This window comes from Otolemur garnettii, unplaced genomic scaffold (assembly GCF_000181295.1).
Source record: "Otolemur garnettii isolate 467f Iridium unplaced genomic scaffold, OtoGar3 scaffold00057, whole genome shotgun sequence".
In the NCBI taxonomy this organism is placed as follows: domain Eukaryota; kingdom Metazoa; phylum Chordata; class Mammalia; order Primates; family Galagidae; genus Otolemur; species Otolemur garnettii.
The window spans coordinates 11,414,190-11,420,401 of record NW_003852452.1 but is presented as its reverse complement, the minus strand read 5'-3'; positions in this window follow the sequence as shown (position 1 = coordinate 11,420,401).

The following is a 6,212-nucleotide window of genomic DNA, read 5'->3' as shown; positions in this document are numbered from 1 at the left end:
AGGGGTGTGTACATTGGATACTTTTTCTTCCATTCTTGTGATACTTTGCTATGAAGAACATTTTCCAGCTCCATCCATGTGAACATGAAGGACGTAAAGTCTCCATCTCATCTGGAAAGTTTTATCTGACCCAAAAGACCCAGAGAGATTCCTGAGGCAGCTGCTTTTTGCCTTTGTTTTTACCGTAGTGTATTCCCAAGATATCAACCTGCTTCTCATTTTTCCTTCATTTCCCCAAATTTTCATCTCAAAATTCTTTTCCTTTCTCTCTGTGAGTGATCTTATCATTTTCTAAACCTTCAACCAGTCCCTCTATGCACACTTCTTCTAAGTCTTTGTCTGAAACCTACTCGAATTCTCCAGTTAGATAAATATTACACAAAACTAGAATTATCAACATATCCTTTCAAAACCAACTCCTCCTGAAAAGGGATTTCTTTTAACAACTTCTCTGTTCTCCTAATCTCAAAAAATAAATTTCAAGTTCATTCTTGGCTTCTTCCTCTCCCCCATGCCACCATGCCCACACATGGCCAATCCTGCAGGGAAGCCCACCAACACTGCCTCTAGAATGCACGTCCATTATTCTGATTCAGAACTCATTAGTTCCTGGGCACATGCCTCCTAGCTGACCCTCCCAGGCAGACGTCTCTCCTACCCTAGCCTGGTGAGAAATTGCTGCCAAATGCTCTTCGTGTCTGTGTTTGTTCGTGCTAATCAACTGTTCGAATTCCTTGACTTGTCTTAGCATTTCAAATCTTAATGTCTAATCTTTGCTTTCTAAATCCCCTACAGCCTGGTTCCGAATTATTCTTCCTGCCTTCTATGCTACAATTATGCTCAGACACTCAAATGCTCCGGCTAAACTCTCTGTCCCTCCAAGTAGTTCCTATACTTTATCAAGTTCATTTTCATTTCTTCTGTTTAGGAGTATATCACTATACGGTCTACACCCACAACATCCCATATTTTCCCCGATGTCTTTGTTTTAAGTGATCTTTTCTTCACTTACATTGTAGAATTTGATTTGCATTATGGAATTCCGTATTTACTTGGTTTATAGTTTCTAGTCAATTTGAAGTTGCTGGTGTATGAGATCATGTCTTGTTTTTCTTAGTATCATCTACACACACTACCCTAAAAGAAAGCAGTAAGAATTCAAAAGAAAGGAGGAAATCTTCCCAGATAATATCCCTGACAATATTTTATTATGAATTAGAAGCAAACTGGAAGGTTCTGATTATGCTCTGGATAGAAGAAAAATCCAGTTCATAATAGGTTTCTTGAATTTGTGGGGGGTTTAGAATATTTAATCGCAGAGAAGTCTAGCAAGTCAATAACAAGGCAATGCCAATTATTTAATCACCCAGTGTTTATTCACTGGGTGATGCCGACTAACATCCTGAAAATATTTCAGGCGCAGAAAGAAGTTCTGAAAAAGATAAAACACTTCACCATCTGCACTATTCAAAACCTCATTCTAAGTGACTGCACTGTGGAGAAAATTCCCTGGAGAATAAAAGATGGGCGAAACCATCTTTCACTTGTTTACAAAGCTGCCTTTTAACTCAGAAGCTTCCTGGAGTTGAAAAGACAGTAATTCAAAAAGTCCTGAGTACTTGAACTCAACTTACCTTCGAATGTTTTTTATTTATAGCAGTTTTTTCTGTCTGAGACATTTTATGTTTATGCAAAACCTGCTCATAGTAGAAGGAGGCTCTTGACTTGTAAATAAGAAATAGGCAATTAGATAATAAAAAAGCCAAATGCAAGTAAAATAGCAAGTGAGATTACTAATAAATTTAAAAGGTCAGGTCTAAAAAGAATCATGGCTCAAGATCATAACAGATGCAACTGATTTTAATAATCTAAAAAGCAATACCCGAGATGGCTGGAAAGAAAACCAAAATAACACATGGTACCTGAACAAAATATTTAATTATTGTGGCTGCTGAGAATTGCAATAAAATCTCTTTAGCTGATCAGAATGTTCTCAGGACACAGAATTGTATTCTTCTTACAAAAAAAAAAATAAATACGAATTTCAAACATAATGAATGGTTTTTACAAATACAACATAAAAATCTCTGCATGATTTATATGTGTGATTATTTTTGTTTTTTTTTATTTTGTTTCTGTTTTTGCTAAAACACGCAGATCTTTCAAAGACTAAAATAAAAGTAAACGCAAAAAATATGTATGCTGGCTCTTCCTCAAGAGCACAAATTTAAAAGAAAAAATGTAGGATTGGACTATCTCCATTGCATAAGCAAGATATTCTGTGTGTTTTACATATGTGCTGGTCATATATGATAAAAAATATTATGACAGGGCGGCACCTGTGGCTCAAAGGAGTAGGGCGCCGGCCCCATATACCAGAGGTGGTGGGTTCAAACCTCGGCCCAGCCAAAAAACTGCAAAAAAAAAAAGATGACAAAGCTCATAAGAGTTAAGCATGATATGAGCTCTCCCTATTATTGCAGTCACATTTTTCTATTATTCCCAAAATGTCCTTTCAGTCTACAACTTCCCAGAAGGAACATCCCCAAGTTCTTCTCTTACTGTGGCTCTGCTTAGTAATATAATTTGTCTCTAACATAGTGTCCCAATTGGCCCACATGAGAAGCCCCCACTCATCCTTTAAAGCTGAACTGAAGTCTGACCTCCTCCCAGAAGCCTTTCCTGTCTGTGCACAATCTGCCAGACATCTTGTAACCAGACATCAGTGTAACCCAGGGGCATTCTTCATACTGTACTCTGTTCACATCTCCTTGTCCATGTGAGTTTCGTGTCTTGTGAATTTCAACACATACTGAGTCGGGCTCCGACAATAGCTTTGGATGAATAACGATCAAACATCCAGCTCTGCCACCAGGCTCTGAGTTCCTTAAAGTCAGAGGCTTGGGCCATTTATCAAAATAGCCTCAAACCTAATACAGTACTGACTGCAAGATGACCCTAAAGAAAATGCTTTAACAAATTACCTGGCAATCAAGAGAGGACAGAGTTTGATGACCCAAGGCATTAGTCAGTATAGGTTTACCTCATTGTTCTACAATAGTAGATTAATATAGAGCTACATATCTATGCAAAGAGAAAATAGAACATATGCAAATTTTGCTGCATTTATTAAGATAAACTCTTTTTTTGCAAATTATTTTGTTACTGTTTATTTCCTGGGTTTCTTTTTAGAAGAATCTTTCAATAAAAATATAGAATTTACTCAATAACTTATTTATCACCATGGAGAACATTTTCTTTTTTTTTTTTTTTTTTTTTTGGAATTTTTGGCTGGGGCTGGGTTTGAACCCCCCACCACCTCCAGTATATGGGGCCGACGCCTTACTCCTTTTGAGCCACAGGTGCCACCCGAGAACGTTTTCTTAATGCAAAGGATACAAAAAAGAAATAAAGAAAAGCTATTATTTTAAAACTTAGATTTTAAGCATAAGATATTATAGGAAAATCAATGCCAGGGTTGGAATCTCAATTACATACAAGCCAAGCAAACCCAAGTTTATTGACCTTCTCTGTGCCCTCATTTGCTCAACTCTAAAATGGGAAAGGAAGCAATAGTGCTTTCCTCGTAGCATCATTGTGAAAATTAAATTAGTTGTGACTTTCGTAAAGTGATGGCCTTTAATAACAGTAGCTAAATGCAGCTCTTCCCAGTGAGGGAGGATGAAGGGTCCACAATCCTCACACATCATGTGGCTGAGCAAAGGAGCTCCGAATCATTGCCGTTCTTCTAAAACCATCACCTCTGTGGCCCTCAAATTACTTTATTAGGCAAAGCCCATGAAAGTAGCAGGATTCTATGAAACAGACTGCCCTTTGCAAAACAAATTAAATATGAATACATTTCATTCTATCATAGGTATTAAGAGAAATTTTGCTGACAAGAAACATATCATAGCACATATTTTACTACAAAGGCACGTACTGAGATCAAAATCCACTGCTATCAGTTACCAATGACTATTCCATTTAAATGCGTTGGTTGAACTATTAACACTCACGCTTATGGTTAATAGTTTTTCTAACTAAAGGAAACCCATATTCAAATCTCTGAGTTATTTTCCCTTTTCTTTTTCTGTACATAATTTGTAATTGGTTATTTTTCTCAGGTGTGATGATTCTGTGAAAAAAATTGAACTGTATTTCTACTTTTTCATTCTTTACATTAATATAAACCTCCCACTATTGATATAACTATAATTTAAATGGCTACATAATATTGTGACAAGTGAATATATCACATCACTTAAATACCTCCCTATTAGTGGGCAAAATATTTTGTTGAATTTTTATTATGGTATAAATAATGCACCATGAACATTTTCATGCATTTTTTTCCCTTGCTTTATCTTTATTTCTTTAAAGTCCAAGAAAAAGCTTAAGATACTGAAAAATATTAAGATAGAAGAAAACTTCAAACTGCAAAAGTTGAATACATTAGTTTAGGATATGTTTCCTATATATTGGGAATAAATTAGCTAGCAGAAAAACATCTTGATCCACCACTGAAGACAATCATTGATAGTCCATTGATGACTATCAGTGTCCCACATGACATATTTAATTTAGAATTTAAATTTTTAAAACTTGATTCCAAAAAGAAGCATGAGGATAAAATAGACTTGCTCATTGTGGAAGATGGTTTAAACAATGACAGAAGGAAAGCAATCATGTTCATTTCATGTCTTCTAACACTAAAAAGAATTAGCAGAATCAAAATATATTGAGTGCCAATATATTGTATTTTAAGTGGTGTTACGTGCAAATGTATTACCTCACTGGATCTTCATAAGAATTCTCTGAGCCAGATATAATTATCATTCCCACTTTCCAGATGAATGGATAAAGTCACAAAGAGGTTAAGTAGCTTGTCAAACATCACTCAACTTATTAGCAGAACCAGACTTTAAACCAAGACCAGGAGCCAATGCTCTGCTCTTAGCCAGTCCAAGTTTTTTCCCCCGCAGAGCATGAAGAGAAGCCTCAAATGAAGGAAAACCAAAATAGATGATTTAAAAAAATCAATTTAAATAAATTCAAATGGATAGCGTTTTCAACAATTTTATCAGCAAATACATAGAAAATATGTCAAATTTGGAGATGACCTATTTTGAAGGAATATGCCAGAATCAAAATTCAAGTAAATTTAAGGATTAATAGAAAGATTTGGTAATTTCCAAATTCTTATTTCAATGATCTGTGTTAGGAAACCAGTAATGTAAAAATTTCTCCATGGAATTTAGATGACCTCAAATTCAATAAAGGTTCACATAGTTTCTAAAAGTTATGATCATGGCTACATTTTTCATTAATTCAACATCAATAATTGAGCAACTACTCTGTACCAGAGGACCAGGATCAAGGGCAATTATAGTTCTGCCATCTCCATATTGGTCAGATGACATGTGGGATATCATTTTTAGTGCTGAGTCTCACTTCCAAAGGGAGGCATCCAAAAAAGTGAGATTAAGATAATTAAGAACTAGGGATGAGAAGGCCAAAAAAGCTATCCTCAGATATTGGAAGGGCAGTCAGGACAAAGATCAGAGTTCATAGTACATTGTTTCAAGTACAAAACACATTCAGTAGCTAAAAAGTTCAAAGAAAAGGTCCCACATCAGGAAATAACAGCTATTAGAAGACAAGTTTAAACACAAAATCAAGGGCCATCCATCAAAAGTGGTTTCCAACATTGGAAAGGAAATTGAACTAAAGCACCTATATGGTTTTTTCCAATATTAACAACATGATGCTGTTAGGATCTAAGAACCACAAAATAAATTCATAAAGAGATTTCTGTAACTGTAATATCTAATTTCATTAAACTTTTATTGATGTTAGTTACTGCCACTGAAGGGTATTTTATGACCTTGCTATTCTGAAATTCTTTAGTAAAAACCTAATACGGCTTTTAGCTAGAGAAGAAAATAATACACTCAGCCAAACCTTCCACGGATCCCACTCTATTCAGAAATCTATTAAAGGAAATCTACCACATTGGGACTATTTTTACACTAGTACTTTGTAAAAATTGACCAAGAAATTGGCAAAATATAAGGAAAATCCTGGAGTTTAACAGTCCATTTTTTCCAGAGGGGCGAAATGGGGATTGAATGAGTTTGTTAAGGCTCGGCGCCTGTAACTCAAGCAGCTAGGGCGCCAGCCACACCACATACACCAGAGCTGGCGGGTTC